The 21351-nt window shown below is 42.7% G+C and overlaps 1 long non-coding RNA gene across 12 annotated transcripts; it reads right to left on the bottom strand.

The window, feature by feature from the left end:
• Positions 1-564: 564 nt before the first annotated feature.
• LOC123086129 (uncharacterized) lies at positions 565-19410 on the bottom strand. Of its 12 annotated transcripts, XR_006440526.1 has the most exons (8): positions 19190-19410; positions 18584-18593; positions 18080-18500; positions 17813-17907; positions 17648-17730; positions 16495-16683; positions 1151-1262; positions 565-1037 (listed from the first exon to the last, which is right to left on the bottom strand). It is a non-coding gene; the product is annotated as an uncharacterized lncRNA (long non-coding RNA). The 12 variants fall into 12 exon arrangements; XR_006440523.1 differs by having other exon boundaries at positions 16495-17730; XR_006440525.1 differs by lacking the exons at positions 565-1037; positions 1151-1262 and adding an exon at positions 16006-16418 and having other exon boundaries at positions 16495-17538.
• Between the last annotated feature and the right edge of the window lie 1941 nt (positions 19411-21351).

The raw sequence follows: 21351 nt of genomic DNA, 5'->3' as shown, positions 1-21351 counted from the left end.
TGGTTGCAAACATATAGGATAGCTCCACAAAAACAACCAATCTATAAGGACATATGTAATAGGCATTTCTAAAATATCTCATCATACAAAGAAGGTATTATTTAAGTTTGCACCCTGAACGTAATTTCAAAAATTAATGATAATAGCATATTTGAAATCTACATATTTTTCTGATGAATTTTCATATATGGCATGTCAGATTTTAAAGTTAGGGTTTCAAAGATATGAAAATTTCAAAAAGTAATTGATTTTTTAAAGGAAAAGGGTGGTTGTGGGAATCGAACCCACGACCTCTAGCGCGGTAGGTCACGGAACCAACCAGTGCGCTGCTTGCCTGGTCATTGTATATGAGGGGATCTCCCCTTATTGAGCTATGAGCGAGCGCGGAAAAAAAACAAAACGTTCTTCTCACTTACCGGTGGCATTGGTGGGTAATTATTTGCAACTTTAGGGGCAGTTTTAATGACGGACGGGCAGAAGCGATAGCCGCTTTATTAGTAGGTAAAGATTATTATTATTAGGAAGAGACTAAAAAAAATGCCCGTGCGTTGCAACGAGAGGAGAAGAAGTATCACCACACCTTCTTTCTTTACCTTCTGAAACAAGATGATGCTTCTAATTTCTAAAGCTTCATGAACCAAGGTTGGCTAGGCATACGTAAACACACAATCTGGAACTGCCATACAATAGTTGAACAACATCATCACAAGTGTTTTGTCATGAACCACAATCTAAGTGTTCCACCATTATCATACACATTATGGTAATATTCAGAAATTCATTCACAGATGGATGCTTTATAAATCTTTATAAATAACCATTAGCAACAAATATATCCTATTGAAAGAGCGACAAATTATTCAGGCATCAATGGGAACACATAGAAAACAGTATTTCCAGAGATCCCATTGAAAGAAATTTATAATAGTAAATATGACAAAACAAGTATGTCAACCATGCTTAGAGGATTACATCATACCATTTGGACTCATAATGAGCGAGCGTGACATTGGAGTCGAAACTCTGACCGAGATCACCTAAACACAATAGTAAAATTCTCAGTAATATCACTCATAAACTACAATAGTAAAATTATGTTGGAATTCAGACATGACCATGCAAGTTATATCCTGAGCAAATTTGACAATACCTATCAGACCAAATGTATATGGAACATCTGGGCCACTTCTCGGAGGGGTCCTAAACCAAATCTTTTTCAGCGTCTCTTCAGTTCCAACGGCTTAGTAATACTTTGTGTCAAACTGCAAGAAAAGTCATAATTAAGCCTTGAATCAAGATTCCAGCCTTCATAAAACATAAGCATCAAATGTTTGACGTGCCGGTAACCTCCAGGTTCTTGATTGTACAATGACGAATGTATCCCGAGGTATATTTGTAGAACATATACCGTGAATGCTTTCCCTTTGCAGAACAATTAAGATTATATTCTGAAGTCCCGTAAAACACAGTGCTCGATCCAGGTTCTGACTGTTGTCACCCATGAGATTATCATGGCTGTACTGTTGTGGTTGCCTTGTCTGATATGAACCCGTTAGAGCACCTAATCAATCAGTATGAGAGTGGAAGCCACAAACAACACCATGATTGAGCTACAGAAGAGGGTAGACACTGATCCTACAGCTCCCTCTTTGCTGATTGCTGATTTATGATTGTATTAGAAGATGGAAGAAAAGCAACATGGCCAGACCTTTAGATTGTATGGCATGCGCCGAGGAGGCCATCCATCCTTCTTCCACCGTTCTTCTTCTTCCTGAATCCCCGTTCTTCTTTTCCCTGAATCCTCTTCTGTTTCTCTTTTCTATACCAGGGAAAACCGAAGCCCCGCCATGGCCTTGGAGCCCCCCTGCCAACCATGGAGGTCTGCCTTTACCTGCAAGGACTTCGAACCGCCACATCGGATCACTCTGCCTCACGTGCATGTCCGCCATCGCCCGGCTCCGGCGAGCTCCTGCCTAGGTCGCCGGATCCCTCGCTCCGACCTTCCTCACCGTTCCCCCGTCTCGCCGCCCGCCTTCGAATCAGCCTCCCCGGCCCCTGCAAGCTCCAGCCGCCGCCGCCGCCATTCCGCATCGAGCCGCCGTGCTACCCCCAACCGCTCGAGCCGTCACATTGCCTTGATCAAGAAGGTGCACTCGAGCGTCGTCGGCGTGTAGCCGGTCGTGCAGGGGTAGACGTGCCGGCGTGGTGGGCGGTGTCGGCGCACGGCAGCGCGCGAGGCAGGAGGTGGAGACGGGGATTGGGAGGCAGGGTCGTGCGAGGGCTGATTTTCTTTCTTTTTTCCCGGCTGTACCGGTTCGGGTTAACTTATTCCGAGTACTTCGCGTGGAATACCCAAAACAGTAGGACTTTTCTGGAAAACACCGTGACGGTGAACCCGGAGACTCAATCCGTGCTTTATTATTAGGGAGAGACTAGTACAGAAATGCTCGTGCATTGCACTGGGCGGAATATTAAATATAACTTGCTCCACATGCCATTATGCAACACTTTTTAAATCCAATTTTTGCAAACGTCAGAAATAAGGATGCACTAAGTATTTCTTTTTGGACCATGAAATTTGGACGTATCCTAACAATGTTCGACATGACCTATTTCAGCTCTCCGATGAAACAGTAATTGTGTATGGCATAGTCTTTCAATCAATTTTATTTATTGTTGTACAGAAAAACATGAATATTTTTAAATTTTGAGAAGGTGTTTTTAAGAAATTGGAGTTAATTCTCATTTTTATGGTGACGAACGTTTTTTGAAATATTATATTTCATTTGTAATTTATTTTGAACTGATTTTTGGGCTTGACCCATTGAAATACTTTTATTCACACACACACACACACAACACGCACGAACTCAATCTTTCTTCCCGTTCCCCATTCTTCTTCCCCACTACCGCCGCCTCCCTTGTCCCCCTCGTTCTCGGAAGACAAGGGTAGAAAGAATAACACTTCCGGTGGCCGCAACGTTATGTCTTCCGCCTGCGCCGCCGTATGAACAGGACCTTGGGTGGCTCCTGCTTCCTCCCTGTTCCCTCCCACCCCTCCCCCCGCAGGCTCCAACCATGGCGGTTGGTGGGCGTGCAGCCGCTGTATGGAAGCTTGTCCTTAGCATTCAAATTGGCAACTCCTCCTTTCTTTCTTATGCTCCAACCTTGGTTAGTTGTGGCAGTAGTAGTATAGTTAGCAGATTCAGATTTTCTTTGGTAGCTAGCCTTTGACACTTTTTATTAGTTACTAAACAATGTGAATGGCCCAAATGGCAGCATGTAGTCAGCATGAGAAAGATCTCTATTGCTCGATAGTGTATTGCTTACATGTTTAAGCATCTTAGTCCTAACAAAACAGAGAATCACAATTGCTGAAAGCACAAGTGCTCCCTAGGTGGTTTTGATAATTGATGACAACATATCTCTTGTTGGACTAACATTTCTATCTAGCATGTTTCAGATAAGTTCAACAATGGAGTGGCATGGACTAAAGGTTGTGGGAACTCCTTCAAGATGCTAAGGACAAAGGATTGGCTAAAGCTTCAAGCTCAAGACTCTTCATTTTACATTTTAGTGATCCAAGATCACATTGAGTCCATAGGAAAAGCCAATACTATCAAGGAGGGATGGGGTGTTGCTTAATGAGCCTCTTCCTTCATGTGCTTAATGATATGCTCCAAAATCCTCAGCTACTTTCCCACTTCCACATATGACCTAAACCCTAAGCCAAACTCGGTCCTACCGATTCTTCCTATCCGGCGCCACCGAGTTTCACTTGTCATAAGCCACTGCCAAACCCTAATCATTTCGGTCTCACCGATGGGATCTCGGTCTCACCAAGATGGGCTTGCAAACTCTCTGTTACCCATTGCAATATTCTCGGTCCCACCGAGATATGCAATCGGTTCCACCGAGTTTGCTTGGCCAAATCTCAGTTTCACTTATTATCATAATCGGTCCCACCGAGTTTGAGTAATCGGTCAAACCGAGTTTTGGATTTACCCTAACCCTAGCACATCGGTCCCACCGAGTTGATCCAGTCGGTCCCACCGAAATCTCTAACGGTCACTAGGTTTACATTTTCGGTCCGACCAAGTTTATTGATTCGGTCCCACCGAGATTGGAAAACTGTGTAACGGTTGGATTTTGTGTGGAGGCTATATATACCCCTCCACCTCCTCTTCATTTGTGGAGAGAGCCATCAGAACGCATACACCATTCCAACTCATATGTTCTGAGAGAGAACCACCTACTCATGTGTTGAGACCAAGATATTCCATTTCTACCATATGAATCTTGATCTCTAGCCTTTCCCAAGTTGCTTTCCACTCAAATCTTCTTTCCACCAAATCCAAATCCTATGAGAGAGAGTTGAGTGTTGGGGAGACTATCATTTGAAGCACAAGAGCAAGGAGTTCATTACCTACACACCATTTGTTACTTCTTGGAGAGTGGTGTCTCCTAGATTGGCTAGGTGTCACTTGGGAGCCTCCGACAAGATTGTGGAGTTGAACCAAGGAGTTTGTAAGGGCAAGGAGATTGCCTGCTTCGTGAAGATCTACCGCTAGTGAGGCAAGTCCTGTGTGGGCGATGGCCATGGTGGGATAGACAAGGTTGCTTCTTCGTGGACCCTTTGTGGGTGGTTGCTTCTTCGTGGACCCTTCGTGGGTGGAGCCCTGTGTGGACTCGCACAACCGTTACCCTTGGGTGGAGCCCTGTGTGGACTCACGCAACCGTTACCCTTGGGTGGAGCCCTGTGTGGACTCGCGCAACCGTTACCCTTCGTGGGTTGAAGTCTCCATCAACGTGGATGTAGGATAGCACCACCTATCCGAAGCACGAGAAAAACATCTGTGTCTCCAATTGCGTTTGATCTCTCCAAACCCTTCCCTTTACATTCTTACGAGTTGCATGCTTTACATTCCGCTGCTCATATACTCTTTGCATGCTTGCTTGATATGTTTTGTGTGTGTTGAAATTGTGCCTAAACTCCACTTAAACCAAAAAGCTTAAAAATTGCAACTTGAGCATTATGTGTCTAATCACCCCCCTCTAGACACATCTACTTCTAGATCCTACAAGTGGTATCAGAGCTTTGGTCTCCATTGCCTTGGTTTAATCACCATTGGAGGAATATGGATGTGTCTACATTAGGGAGTCTTAGACATAGAGTGCTTATTCTTGATGGAGAGTATTTCCATGAGTGGAAAAATGAGATGCTTGTAATCTTCAATCAATATTATTTGAACAATTATATTGCTAGCCCTTGTGCACCTCATATTGATCCTTTGCATCCTACCCTAGATGAAGATATTGACATGATTCGCAATCTTAGAACTATTGAGCTCATCATTAGAGGATTGCCCAAAAATTTGATTGCTAGTTTGCCTACTCACAATTGTGCCTATACCATATGGAAATTTCTTGAGGAACGATTTCCCGATTATTCCTTGAAAACTTTGGATGAAATTCTCCATAAATCTATTGCCTTGAGTAAGATGAACTCTAGTGATCCTAGTTTTGGTAAATGTCTTTTTGAACTTGCCAATCTTAAGCATGCTAAAGGAGATGTTGGAATCATTAGTGATATCATATTCGAAGCTATAAGAATTCATAAAAGTGACCACTTTGATGATCATTTATCTAATGAATTACCCTCTCTAGGAAATGATGAGTCACAAGATCATGATGAACATGGATACTATGATGATGATGATGATGATGATAGTGACTTCGATCTTGATGATGCAATAAGACATTTTGGTCTTATGGCAAATCTTCGGGGATATGAATCAGGAGGAAAGGAATGGGTTCTTGATAGTGGATGTACTGATCATATGACCGGAGATGAAGAGATGTTTCGTGAGCTTGCTGAAAATGACGGCCCTCGAAAATATGTCACCTTTGGTTATAATTCAAAGGGTAAAGTGGTTGGCCTTGGTAAGGTGGCCATCTCACATGATAGTTCCATTCAAAATGTCATGCTCGTTGAATCTCTCGGCTACAACTTACTTTCAGTATCTAGACTTGCTGATTTCGGTTTGAATGTCCTATTTACTGAGGTAGATTGCCAAGTATTTCGTCGAGACAATCATAAAATGGTCTTTACCGATATGCGTAGAGGTGATCTTTACATTGTCGATTTCTCTAAAAAGGCACCACCTAAAACTTGCTTTGTTGCTAAATCCTCAAAAGGTTGGTTGTGGCATAGACGACTAGGTCACGTTGGCATGAGAAACCTTGACAAGCTTATTAAAGGAAATCATATCCTTGGAGTTAACGATGTCATATTTGATAAGGATAGACTTTGCAGTGCTTGTCAAGCAGGTAAACAGGTTGGAGGAAGGCATCCCGTGAAGAACATCATGACCACAAGAAGGCCAGTCGAGCTACTTCATATGGATCTTTTTGGTCCCAACGCCTACAAGAGTCTCGGTGGAAATTCTTTTGGTCTAGTTATAGTTGATGATTTTTCAAGATTTGTGTGGGTGTTCTTTCTTAATGACAAGTCGCAGGTCCAGAAGATCTTCAGAAACTTCGCTAGGAAGGCCCAAAATCAGTTTGACGTGAAGATCAAGAAGGTTCGGAGTGACAACGGAATGGAGTTCAAGAACGCAAATGTGGACACCTTTCTTGACGAAGAAGGGATTTCACACGAGTTCTCGGCTACGTACACACCTCAACAAAATGGAGTTGTTGAGAGGAAGAACCGGATGCTCATCGAAATGGCAAGAACGATGTTTGATGAATACAAGACGCCGAAGCACTTTTGGGCAGAAGCGGTTGAGACAGCTTGTCACGTAACAAATCGCTTATATCTTCACAAGCTACTCGGCAAGACGGCATACGAGCTTCTCACCGGTAACAAACCCCAAGTTGGATACTTTCGAGTATTCGGCTCAAAGTGCTACATTCTTCATAAGCATCGTCGTTCAAAGTTTGCTTCTAAATCTCATGAAGGTTTTCTACTTGGTTATGGCTCAAACTCTCACACTTACCGTGTCTACAACAATTTCACCCGAAAGGTTGAAGAGACGGTAGATGTGAAGTTTGATGAATCTAATGGCTCGCAAGTAGAGCAATTGCCAATTGATGTAGGAGACAAAGACCCTTCAGAAGCAATCCAAGACTTGTCCATTGGCAAAATTCGTCCAACAGAGGTGAAGGAGAGTACTTCATTCGTCCAAGTGGAAGCTTCTACTTCACGAAAAGGTGAACCAAGAATCGACACGGAAGCATCCACAAGTGGGACACACCAAGATGAAGAAGACAAGGAAATGCATCAAGATGAACATCAACAACCTCCTTCTCCACCACGACAAGAGAACGACGACGTCAACAATGAAGAAGGCCAAGAAGAAGAACAAGATGAAGAAGATGTTCAACGAAGACCCAAGCAAAAGCTCTCACGAGTTCGAGCAAGAATTGCCAAAGATCATCCCGTCGAGCAAATCCTCAATGATATACAAACCAGGAGAATCACTCGCTCAAAACTCGTTTAGCTAACTTTTGTGAAAACTATTCATTCATCTCTAGCGTTGAACCAATGAAGGTTGAAGAAGCATTGGAAGATCCGGATTGGATAAACGCTATGCATGAAGAGCTACATAATTTTGAGAGAAACCAAGTTTGGACATTGGTTAAGAAGCCCGACAACAACTACAACATCATTGGTACCAAATGGGTGTTTCGCAACAAGCAAGATGAAGATGGACAAGTGGTTCGCAACAAAGCACGTCTCGTCGCCCAAGGGTACACACAAGTCGAAGGTATGGACTATGGTGAGACGTATGCTCCCGTTGCTAGACTTGAGTCCATTCGCATCTTACTTGCCTATGCTAATCACCATAATATCACCTTGTACCAAATGGACATTAAAAGTGCTTTTCTAAATGGTGAAATAGAGGAGGAAGTTTATGTCAAACAACCTTCTGGCTTTGTCAATCCTAAGAAACCAAATCATGTTTACAAACTTCACAAAGCTCTTTATGGTCTTAAACAAGCTCCTAGAGCATGGTATAAATGCTTGACCAAGTTCCTTACTACAAGTGGTTTTGAAATTGGTAAAATTGATTCTACTCTTTTTACTAAAAGGGTTAATGGAGAACTATTTGTATGCCAAATTTATGTTGATGATATCATATTTGGTTCAACTAACCCTCTCTTTAGTGAAAAGTTTGGAAAGCTAATGTCAGAGAAGTTTGAGATGTCTATGATGAGTGAACTCAAATTCTTTCTCGGGTTGCAAATCAAGCAAACTAAGGAAGGTACATTTGTCTCTCAAACAAAGTACACCAAGGACTTATTCAAGAAGTTCAATATGCAAGAATGCAAAGGTATGTCTACACCAATGCCTACTAGTGGACATAATGATTTGTCCAAAGATGGTGAACCTGTTGATCAAAAGGTTTATCGCTCTATGATTGGTTCATTGTTATACCTATGTGCTTCACGTCCCGATATTATGCTAAGTGTGTGCATGTGTGCACGATATCAAGCTGCTCCTAAAGATTGTCATCTTAAGGCTGTGAAAAGGATAGTGAGATATTTAATCCATACACCAAATTTTGGCATTTGGTATCCTAAGAGGTCTTCTTTTGATCTTGTTGGCTATTCTGACTCGGATTATGCCGGAGACAAGGTTGACAGAAAGTCCACTTCGGATACTTGTCAATTTCTTGGCAGATCTCTTGTGTCTTGGTCTTCCAAGAAACAAAACTCGGTATCCTTATCCACCGCCGAAGCGGAATACATTGCCGCTGGTTCATGTTACGCTCAATTACTTTGGATGACCCAAACTCTTAAAGATTATGGGATTTATGTGAAACATGTTCCACTGCTTTGTGACAATGAAAGTGCTATCAAAATTGGTCATAATCCTGTACAACATTCTCGAACTAAGCATATTGAAGTTCGTCATCATTTCATTCGAGATCATGTTGCTAAGGGTGACATCAATCTTAAGCATGTTCGCACCGACAAGCAATTAGCAGATATATTTACTAAACCACTTGATGAGAAAGTGTTTTGCAGGTTGAGAGGAGAATTGAACATCATTGATGCTTCGAACTTGGAGTAGAAACTCCATTGGATACATGCAAGACATGAGCTTATGACTAATCCATGATATATCTCTTATGATAACTATCTTATGTCTTGGATATATTTGCACCTTGCATGTTGTCTAACCCATGTAGGTGCTTGGTTGAATCTAATTCCATGAGATTGCGACTCACTCATATCTTGAGCAATCTCTACATCACCAAGACTCTACACAATAGTGGTTGAAGACAGGGAAGCACAAAACCACTCAAACATATCCTTTGACAAATTCTATGTTAAGCTTCATGATTGTCATTTTTGGATACACAAGTGCTCTTCCTTGCAAGAACTAACCCATGTAGGTAGATGAACTCAAACTCCAAGTGGTGCTCCCAACTCTTGATGAACTACATCAACCTTGAGCACCCACACAAGTTCAACTACATGAGCAAGAACCACACCACCACCCAAGGTATGTTATTCCATCTTAGAGAAGCTTTACTCCAAGACATGAGTCAAAGCAACTCAACAAGATGTGAATACATCAAGATGCTTAAACGAAAAATGGTAACCCCATTTTGAGCTTAAACGATGAGTATGACCTATGATCAAGTGTTCTCACTTGACTCCTAAGTCAATATACTCTAACATAGGTGACTATGTCACCGCCCAATTCTAGATGAAGTTCTCTTGTGTTCTTTTCTGAGTTATTGCATTTGTCCCTTGCATATTTGTTTCCTTCTTTTTCAAACAAAACAAAAACAAGAACTTCATCTAGAAACTTTCACTCTTTTCTTTTTTTTTGGTTCTTGTTCTACATATTTCTGCATCAAATTCATTACAAATCTTTGTGAGATCTTACTTGACTAGTGAGCTGAGGTGACAAGTGTTTTTCTCTATGATGAACTCGGTTTCACCGAATTGCCATTTTCGGTCCAACCGAATCCCTTCGGTACTACCGAAACATGCCACTCGGTGCCACCGATTTCGCAACAGGAAAAACAGTTTGCCACATATTCTATATTTCTTCTCATCCAGCTCCACTCAATGAATCTTGTCCTCTACAAGCATCACAGTTTTATTCCCTGCTTTGTACTGAATCTCAAGGACCAAACCTATTCGACGGATTCCAGGAAAAACCTTCTTGGAAATTGATGTCAAAGGGGGAGAGAGAGATCACATCAAAGCTTATCATCAGGGAGAGAGAGATCACATCAAAAGCTTATCACCTACAAAGGAGAAAGTACCAAGGGGGAGAGAATACTCAAGGATCCCATATATTAAGGGGGAGAAAGAAATCTCCAAGGAGGAGAGAATACTCAAGGATCCCAGATGCTTGATGTTCAAGAGGAGGGATGCCACATGTCTGTTTGGGGGAAAGGCATGTTCATATGAACTCTGGGGAAAGACATGTTCATATGAACTCATTTGAATTAAGTTCTATTCATATCTTTCAGCTCTGATTTTCTGTTTCCTATCTTCTCCCAATATCCCATGTACGATTCAGGGGGAGCAAGACACCTAAGGAAAAGAAATCAGTCAAATTCATTGCATATCTTTATTCTTGGGGACATGTTGAATTCAATGTGGTACCTTGTACTCACTCTCTACATGTCATCCCAGTCTTGGTATTCTTGTGGTTTCTTTTGTTTGCTCTGGCTAGTGGACGTACATGTGTTATCTAACCTTGTTTGTGCAGGTCCATTCCATCCTAAGCCAACTCAAGACCACAAGGTAACTATATGCATCAAAATCATGAGTATGAGGAGTTCTTGCTTATGTACATACTGTTTGCAAGAAGGACTCATGAGCATGAAGATATTTTCCTTGATAATCTTTTGCTCTGATGCATATGGCCAAGATGCATGTAACACATTGCCTACTCTGTCATGGTTATGCTCTCACATGCCTCTATATTTCATATTTACATGAGTGCATACATGTAGGGGGAGCCTATGCTCGTTACATGTCCTTCCAAAGCTTTACTTGTTGTTCTTTATATCTTTATCTAAAGCTTTGATGTATGTTGCCATCAATTACCAAAAGGGGGGAGATTGAAAGCACAAGTGCTCCCTAGGTGGTTTTGATAATTGATGACAACATATCTCTTGTTGGACTAACATTTCTATCTAGCATGTTTCAGATAAGTTCAACAATGGAGTGGCATGGACTAAAGGTTGTAGGAACTCCTTCAAGATGCTAAGGACAAAGGATTGGCTAAAGCTTCAAGCTCAAGACTCTTCATTTTACATTTTAGTGATCCAAGATCACATTGAGTCCATAGGAAAAGCCAATACTATCAAGGAGGGATGAGGTGTTGCTTAATGAGCCTCTTGCTTCATGTGCTTAATGATATGCTCCAAAATCCTCAGCTACTTTCTCACTTCCACATATGACCTAAACCCTAAGCCAAACTCGGTCCTACCGATTCTTCCTATCCGGCGCCACCGAGTTTCACTTGTCATAAGCCACTGCCAAACCCTAATCATTTCGGTCTCATCGATGGGATCTCGATCTCACCGAGATGGGCTTGCAAACTCTCTGTTACCCATTGCAATATTCTCGGTCCCACCGAGATATGCAATCGGTTCCACCGAGTTTGCTTGGCCAAATCTCAGTTTCACTTATTATCCAAATCGGTCCCACCGAGTTTGAGTAATCGGTCAAACCGAGTTTTGGATTTACCCTAACCCTAGCACATCGGTCCCACCGAGTTGATCTAGTCGGTCCCACCGAAATCTCTAACAGTCACTAGGTTTATATTTTTGGTCCGACCGAGTTTATTGATTCGGTCCCACCGAGATTGGAAAACTGTGTAACGGTTGGATTTTGTGTGGAGGCTATATATACCCCTCCACCTCCTCTTCATTTGTGGAGAGAGCCATCAGAATGCATACACCATTCCAACTCATATGTTCTGAGAGAGAACCACCTACTCATGTGTTGAGACCAAGATATTCCATTTCTACCATATGAATCTTGATCTCTAGCCTTTCCCAAGTTGCTTTCCACTCAAATCTTCTTTCCACCAAATCCAAATCCTATGAGAGAGAGTTGAGTGTTGGGGAGACTATCATTTGAAGCACAAGAGCAAGGAGTTCATTACCTACACACCATTTGTTACTTCTTGGAGAGTGGTGTCTCCTAGATTGGCTAGGTGTCACTTGGGAGTCTCCGACAAGATTGTGGAGTTGAACCAAGGAGTTTGTAAGGGCAAGGAGATCGCCTGCTTCATGAAGATCTACCACTAGTGAGGCAAGTCCTGTGTGGGCGATGGCCATGGTGGGATAGACAAGGTTGCTTCTTCGTGGACCCTTTGTGGGTGGTTGCTTCTTCGTGGACCCTTCGTGGGTGGAGCCCTGTGTGGACTCGCGTAACCGTTACCCTTGGGTGGAGCCCTGTGTGGACTCGCGCAACCGTTACCCTTCGTGGGTTGAAGTCTCCATCAACGTGGATGTAGGATAGCACCACCTATCCGAACCACGGGAAAAACATCCGTGTCTCCAATTGCGTTTGATCTCTCCAAACCCTTCCCTTTACATTCTTGCAAGTTGCATGCTTTATATTCCGCTACTCATATACTCTTTGCATGCTTGCTTGATATGTTTTGTGTGTGTTGAAATTGTGCCTAAACTCCACTTAAACCAAAAAGCTTAAAAATTGCAACTTGAGCATTATGTGTCTAATCACCCCCCTCTAGACACATCTACTTCTAGATCCTACAATTGCCTCAGGAATATGCAACACTATACTCTGAGGTCACCTTCAGAGAACAAATCAGAAGATCTTGCAGCATGTCGAGTCAACCCACGTACAACATTAATAGGTATTTTTATATCCACTATGAATTACTCTCTCGTGTGTGTGTGTGTGTGTATTTCTTCTCTAGATACCAAGAACCATTTTTCTTGATTTACATTCACACACAAACATCCAATGTTACTGACACACATCTCACTCACATGCCTAGCTGCCTGACATGTTTTTGTGACAGATTCCTTGGTGGTTGCTAGTAGTACCCTATAAATATTGCTCATAGCTAGTTCATGTTGCCACTTGTTGCAGTTGGTTGCATCGAAATTTCGTTGATTCCAGTCAATCAACAATTTTTTCTACTAAAGCTTAGTATGTACTCACGGGAGTAACTTAAGTCTTTGGCCGAGGGATCTTTACTTTGAAAAGGTTTGATCTGAATCTATCTTGAAAGAACAGCTTGAGGTCTAGCTTATTAAGATCAGGCTTTTATGTTCTACATTTATTAAAGAAAGTATTCTAGAGAAAGAGAGCACACTTTATTCAACTTGCAGTTTACATAGGCTAAGATGTACACTGAAAACACAAAAACTGGTGGTGCCAAATAAACCATACATGTGATTTTTTTTTCTTTGCATTCCTCTCGATAAACTTGCATATCTTACATTGTGCTGTTCCTGTAATTGATGCAAAGATCTAATAATTTCACATCTATCAGTCCTAAAGAATGCAAGTTGTCCATATACACGCAAGGTAATGATGATGGAACCTATGGTTGCAGGCACAAAGGAAAGTTCATGCCTTTTTCAAAACAACAGAACCGTAGTTAGCTTGGCATGAGATCGGGCGTACCTCAGGTGGAGCACGGTCTGTACTACGAGATTGTAAGACAGCATAGAAAGGCGACTTGTAGCGCAAAGTGGACGTACAAAGCTAGCCAAGCCAGCGGAAGCCGTGTGTTTGTAAGCTGTGTGCTTGTATTTGTAGTAGCACGCATAAAAAAACAGAGAAAGTTGCGAATAATCATGAGTGGACATGGTGCCACGCGCGGTCGGTATCAGGCCCGCTCATTCCCATGTGATTCGTGCAGTCCAAATACGAGTAGCATGTATACTGAGATTGATGTGTTGTATACTATAAAGCATTCTGCATTCATATTACCTACGCCCTCGCCAAGAGATGGCCCACAAGGCAGGGTCAGGCATTCAATCGAGGAGTGCATTTGAGCATACGTCAATTAAGTCACCCAGGAAGTTTTCATGGGAACAGTTCAGGGCCTTTTATGTTTGACATCACCCAGCGGAAAACCCTTGGGTTAGTTGGACTGGCTAGAGACTAGAGTAACTTCTCATTAAACAAGCTTGACTAAATATTCTGACATAAACATTTATCGTCTCTCAATACAATGTACTGCAAGTGTTAGCCAATATTACCGATGATCGATGGAAACCATCCTCCTATTGGTCAGTTCGATTCCTTAAGCCACTTTTTTTCTTCCAAAAACCATATGACGGTGATCTTTTGAACAACCTAACACACATTTTTGGGTAGCTTAGAACAAGACTAATTTAGGATACATTTCAAACATGTTTAAATTCACTTATTTCGCTCAACCTATTTCAGTGTAACTGCTTAGAACAACACTTACAAGTGAAATCTGATTTTGATTGCAGCGACCTTATTCTTTTGAAATGAGCGAAACATGTTTTCTTGAGCAGTTGAAGTTTATTTTAGTAAAATTATTTCTTTAGAAGAGCAGATTTTTTTTAAATGAGTGCACGGGTACCGGTACATAGCGAATATTTTCAATCTTCCTTTTGAAACGAGTGAAATAAAATAGTGCATTATCTTATTTTAGATGAGTGAAATCACTGTATTTTGAATATGATTGAAATTATTCATTTTCAATTGACTGAAACGAGTGCAATCTATTTTGTGAAAAGAGTGAAATCATTTTTGTTGAAAATAATTGAAATTATTAGTTTGAATTGAGTCAAACAAGTGGAATCTAATTTTGTAAAGGAGTGTGGAATAAACAAGTGAAATATGTTGTTCTAAACGAATGAAATCATTCTTTTCAAAAATCATTGAAATTATTCATTTGAATTGAGTGAAATGAGTGGAATCTGTATTTTGAAATGAGTGAAGTATGGAGTATGTTGTTTTAAACGAGTGTAATTGTTTTAAATGATTGAAAACATTTGTTTGAATCAGGTGAAATGAGTGGAATGGGAGCGGCGTTTTGGCTCTTGGGTGCATCTGCAACACGGGTGAATAGTAAAATAATTAAAAATAGTAAAAGAAAATGAATATTTCTTGTGATGCCAGATGCTTGTATTCGTGAAGTCCGTGCTAAATTTCGTGTAGTTCAGACGTTTTAGTAGCTGTCGGCAAAAGAGACAAATTTCGTATCTATGAGAAATATTTGAAAACAACACTGTTCGAAGCTCACTTTGTCTTTTTTGCCATGAGCTCCTGGAATATAATTTAGCCATGAAATTTTGCATTAACTGGCGCACTCAAGCATCTTAGATAAAAAAAATCAGTTTTTTTGAATTTTGTTTATTTTATTTTTACTGTTCATCGGGTGCAGATGGGCCTGACCCCGAATTGAATATCAGAGTGGAATCTATTTTTCTTAAAGGAATGAAATAAATGAATGAAGTACATCATTCTAAATAAATAATTGAAAACATTTGTTTGAATCGAGTGAACGAGTGGAGTCTATTTTTTTCAACGAGCGAAATATGTTGTTCCAAACTAATGAATTTTTTTCCTTTGAAAATAATTGTGATTATTTGTTTGAATTAAGTGAAGTGAGCGTAATCTGTTTTTTCAAAGAGTGGGGTGTATTTTAAATGAGTGCAATAGTTATTTTTGAAAATCAGGTTAGGGCCGTTTCCAGGGTGGTTAATCTTTCAGCACTTGTTGTTCGCTGGTCAGGCATCTGCTTTGCTTTTCCTGCACTAATCGAGCAAAAGAAGGAATGTGAGACCGGGCTGGAAAATTCTAACACATGAGATGTAAACAGGCATCTCCCACGTTCCACTTAAGCATCTAGATCCATAAGTTGCCCAAAAAATTGTCGACATGCTAGGGGTTGAGGCAACAGAGAGATGATTATAGGTGGGCTCATTGAATCGTACCCAAAAGAAACCGAAAACCACAGATCAAGTATAGCTTTAACCGGCTAACCTGTTAAACTCCGTTTCTGCAAAAGCCATCGCAGGAGTGGGCCAGATGCTATTAATGCTCGTACGAATACAGACAAATTCGAAAGTGATCACGCCCAAATTCTACAGAACTTCCAAAGTAAACAAATGAACATTGTAGCAAACTGACTGGACGACTTTAGTTTGAACAGTCCAACAAGCAATTCAGGAGCACAATACCCATGACAAAGTGATACAACATTTGCGCGGCCGAACCTACTCCAATTTTGGTCCTAATCTGTATCTGAAACTCATCGGTGGACACAAAGCATACGACCACAGCAAAGCAGGGCACAATTCAGTTCTAGATCAGATCTCAAGCAAGTGCTACTCTGGAGGCCGGTCACCAGCAAGAGCAAAGGAGTAGTAACCCACAGACCTATTGAGCAGCGAGGCGGGAAAAATAAACTGAAACAGGGGCTCAGGCGATGGACGGCTCAGGCAATGGACAACTCAGGCGATTAACTTTCAATAGGAGACATACCTCTGGTGTAGCCGCCCCAGGCGACGGACGGCTTGACGGATGTTCTCCTTCCGCCAGCGAACTTGGCATTGGACGGCTCGACGACTCGAAATCCCAGACTCCCAGCTATCTTGCTCTGGCAGCTTACTGGTAGCAGACCAAAATGCTTGGATGCCTGTTCTGGAAGTTGTTCCAAATTTGTGCAGCTCCCTAGGTGGACTCATAGAAGGTTGAACAATGTTTTGTTAATCAGATACAACATCCTTACACTTAAAAATGCATAAACAAAATCTACCTCATTAGATGCATCCTTATATGATTCTTGGCAGTTAGCTGAACACAGAGATAATAAGAAACACAAGAAACTGGCTTTTTAAACTTGCATTATTGCAGTATGCAAGAAATTGATGATATTGTCCCCAAGTGGTCTAACAATGCACCAAGTGATTATGTAGAGAATTATAGATTCGCCAAATTCTTAAATCAGTATTTTAATCAAACAACATTTGTTAATTTGAAACTATTTGATATTGTTATTGTTCGTAAGTCTATTTTAGTTAGAGAATGTTCTCAATCGGATTACCATCCCTCTTTATTTCAATTAGGTTCAGCAAATTTCTGTTATTACCTTGACAGTGCCCACTGCTGGACAGAGTTAATATTTTTGGCAAGAAATCTCTGTTATAAATGATCCAAATTTATCTATATGTATTATGTATATCCCCAACAATAGAAAAAACATTCTGGTCCTCTTCCTCGCTAGCAAATTTTCGTCAGAAATAGGGATATGCCAATGACCTTTCTCTGATTTCTGAGTTTCAGAGGTAGAGGGTGGAACAATTAGAAAGTCAACAAAGGGCTAGATGAATCTGATTGAAAAACTAAAACAAACAGAATATCTTGTTGTGCATAAATAATCAATTATATGTCCAATTAGTACTGTCCAGTTAAAGGTCGAAGCTAGAATCTTAGATCTTACAACTGTACTTCCGAAAAGAACCATTCAGTGTCAGACCTTTATTATTGCTAAATGTCAGGATCTCATATCATACAATCATAGTCCTCCTAGATTAGGATTATACCAAATTAGTGAACGAATAAAATAACTACAATTTGGAGCTTCAAGTAAAGCAAACGGTTAACTAAATTCTCTAGTCGACAGCCATGTTGGTACCTGAAGAATCACCCTCCCCCTGCTGTTAGTTCAGCACCTCGGTCCCTCGCTCTTGGCGCAGCATCCGATCCCAAATCTCCAACCTGGTAGCCAATTCTGGTCAACAAATAGTAGCATGGAATACTTTTACAACTAACTTAGAATCCGAAAAGAAGACATGCTTACCATGTTGACGCACATGACACTGGAACCACTCGTGCAATCATTTTCTAGATGTGTCTCTTTAGGTTCAAAACTGTGAATTTCAGAGATGCGCTTCTCTGAAAGCATAAAGATGACATATCAGACTCGACACTTGGCTCAACAAATCGTACAGTTCGGTGCAAGTATTTATACTGCTTTCATGTGCAAATCCAAGTGAGAGTAGTATATTGGTAATCCATATTTCAGATGGAAACAGGAAAACAGAAGTGTGATTTTAGAGGTGAATACCTTATCCTCCACCTCATGGATAAAACAGTCGCCGTCAGATGTGTGGTGAAGTGCTGGCCACCATGCGATCAATGCAAACAAGCACACCACTGCCCATCATATTTTGGGGGAAAATTATATAGTAGTGCTCTCCGGCGTTCATCCTTTGTTCTGTGTTTTCTTTTCACTTCTTCTTTGCAATTCTTGTTCTTGTCAGGCGACGTGAAAAATCGACAAAGGGAAAAACAAAATAATAAAGTAAGAACAGAGGCAACGAACGCCATGGTGTGAGCTGTGAGCACAAAAATTCCTCTCACTGAATTTTTATAGCTTGGTCGACCTTTCACTTGGGCCCTTTTTTCACCACATGCCGACATCATTGGCTGCATGGCGGTGTCGGTGGCGGCGGCGCGGCCGCAGAAGGCATTCCGCGTGGAGGGCACTGCCACCGCGGATGACGAAGATGCTGTCAGTTGCTGTCGATCTATCACCAATACAAATCTTGTTTTCTGAAGAGAATCTCACCAAACAAAACCTGAAGAGTTTTATTGAAAGTCAGCCAGATGCCCTTCTCCAAAATAGTACTATTTTCTATTAAGAGAAGCATAAGTGACATATACAATGATTTGCGTTTGCTAACTACTCTTATGAGCTGCTTGCAGCGCTGTGTCATGTCCTAAACAATGCAATCAAGTATGTACAGAAGGCAAAAGTGTAAAGATAAAAACTACCAATACAATGTTTCAGAGTTACTATAAGATGAGATCCTCGTTGGACGTTCAATCAAAGCAATTCAGAGGATCCCCACTTCTAAAGATTTCAGTAAACATTCTCACTGCCTTTGATTGATTACAACAGATTTATGCCTATTGCTCAAAGCTCATGCCTATTATCCTATGGAAACTATTAGAAAGCATGTGAACAGAACAAAAAAAACATCTACTGATCTCCATCCATCATGCCATGTATGTTGGTTCCCTTGCAGTTCAGGTAAGACAAGACAACCAAATTAAGCAATTGAACAGAGAAAGCCATCCTGCAGGAGCAGAGGAGCGGGATTGATCAAGCAGTTGGGAATCAGTTAAAAAACAAAGAGGAAAGGGGGAGAGGCTAGGGTGGATGTAAGCTCACGGGAAGGTAGTGAACGGAGGGAGCGCAGCGAGCGCGGCCAGAGCCTCCGCGTCCGTGTCGCCATAAGCCTCGGCCGGATCGAACGCTGCTCCGCCTCCCGCGCGTCCTCCTCCTCCTGGCCGTTTCCCGCGGCGGAGAGGAGCGTGATGAGCATCTGGTCTCGGTCGGCGGCGTGCGCTCGAACCGGCCGGCGCAGGTGTAACGCCCCGAGACCGATGTGCCAGGTGTCTTCCAGTTATTTGCTTTCATTGCCATGTCATTTGCTTGTGTGTCGCATCTTGCCATGTCATCATGTGCATTGCATCATCATATTTTTCAAACTTGCATCCGTCCGGGTCTTCCAGTTCCGTCCGTTGTCCTTTCCGAGCCCAGACACACTTGCACGCGCCTGCGGCACGTCCGAAATATTATTTTATAAGTGGTCGGAAAATGTTCTCGGAATGGGTTGAAAGTTGGCGTGCGGTGTTGTTATATTGTTAGTAGGTCGCCCGCCAAGTTTCATCGCATTCGGAGTTCGTTTGATAGCCCAACCGTTAAACTATAGCGGCAGTATAGCCGGTCTAACGTCAGACGTTTTCGGTCTCCAGAAACAGTCGCTGGGCCTCCCTCTCTTCTCTTCTCTCAGCTCGAGACCGTCTACACAGCTCACTACCTACCGCCAGTTCCAACCTAACCTCTCTCGTCAGCCGCACCCCCCCCTCGCGCGCATCCGAAAATTGTCCCGGACCCGACCTGAGCAGTCGTCACCGTCATGTCCGGATCATCCCCAGACATCTACAAAACGTCTCTGTTTTCTTAATTGAGCTTCCTAGCCTAGTTATTCGCGACCATCCGATTACGATCAGAGGGACGAGGTAGCCCCTAAACTAAATTCATCTGTATATTTATAGCCCAACCCTAGATCCTAGGGAGATGTCCCATCTGTTGGGGAACGTAGCATAAATTCAAAATTTTCCTATGTGTCACCAAGATCTATCTATGGAGTCATCTAGCAACGAGGGAGGAGTGGATCTACATACCCTTGTAGATCGCGCGCGGAAGCGTTCAAGAGAACGGGGTTGATGGAGTCGTACTCGTCGTGATTCAAATCACCGATGATCCTAGCGCCGAACGGACGGCACCTCTGCGTTGAACACACGTACGGAGCAGCGACGTCTCCTCCTTCTTGATCCAGCAAGGGGAAAGGAGAGGTTGATGGAGATCCAGCAGCACGACGGCGTGGTGGTGGAAGTAGCGGGATTCCAACAGGGCTTCGCCAAGCGCTGCGGGAGGAGGGAGATGTGTCGTGGGAGGGAGAGGGAGGCGCCAGGGCTTCGGTTTGGTTGCCCTCCCTTCCCCCCACTATATATAGGGCCCAGGGAGAGGGGGAGGGCGCAGCCTTGCCCCTTCCTCAAAGGAAGGGTGCGGCCAAGGGGGGGAGGAGTCCATCCTCCCCAAGGCACCTCGGAGGTGCCTTCCCCCTTCAGGACTCTCCCCTCCTCTTGTCCCTTTGGCGCATGGGCCTCTAGGGGCTGGTGCCCTTGGCCCATGTAGGCCAAGGCGCACCCCCTACAGCCCATGTGGCCCCCCGGGGCAGGTGGCCCCACCCGGTGGACCCCCGGGACCCTTCCGGTGGTCCCGGTACAATACCGGTGACCCCGAAACTTGTCCTGATGGCCGAAATAGCACTTCCTATATATAATTCTTTACCTCCGGACCATTCCGGAACTCCTCGTGACGTCCAGGATCTCATCCGGGACTCCGAACAACTTTCGGGTTACCGCATACTAATATCTCTATAACCCTAGCGTCACCGAACCTTAAGAGTGTAGACCCTACGGGTTCGGGAGACATGCAGACATGACCGAGATGACTCTCTGGTCAATAACCAACAGTGGGATCTGGATACCCATGTTGGCTCCCACATGTTCCACGATGATCTCATCGGATGAACCAAGATGTCAAGGCCTTAATCAATCTCATATACAATTCCTTTTGTCTAGCGGCATTGTACTTGCCCGAGATTCGATCGCCGGTATCCCGATACCTTGTTCAATCTCGTTACCGGCAAGTCTCTTTACTCGTTCCGTAACACATCATCCCGTGATCAACTCCTTGATCACATTGTGCACATTATGATGATGTCCTACCGAGTGGGCCCAGAGATACCTCTGCGTCACACG

The sequence above is a fragment of the Triticum aestivum genome, chromosome 4A, assembly GCF_018294505.1.
Source record: "Triticum aestivum cultivar Chinese Spring chromosome 4A, IWGSC CS RefSeq v2.1, whole genome shotgun sequence".
NCBI lineage: Eukaryota > Viridiplantae > Streptophyta > Magnoliopsida > Poales > Poaceae > Triticum > Triticum aestivum.
Note: the sequence above shows the minus strand (reverse complement) of the source record. Positions and strands in the feature narration are given on the sequence as shown.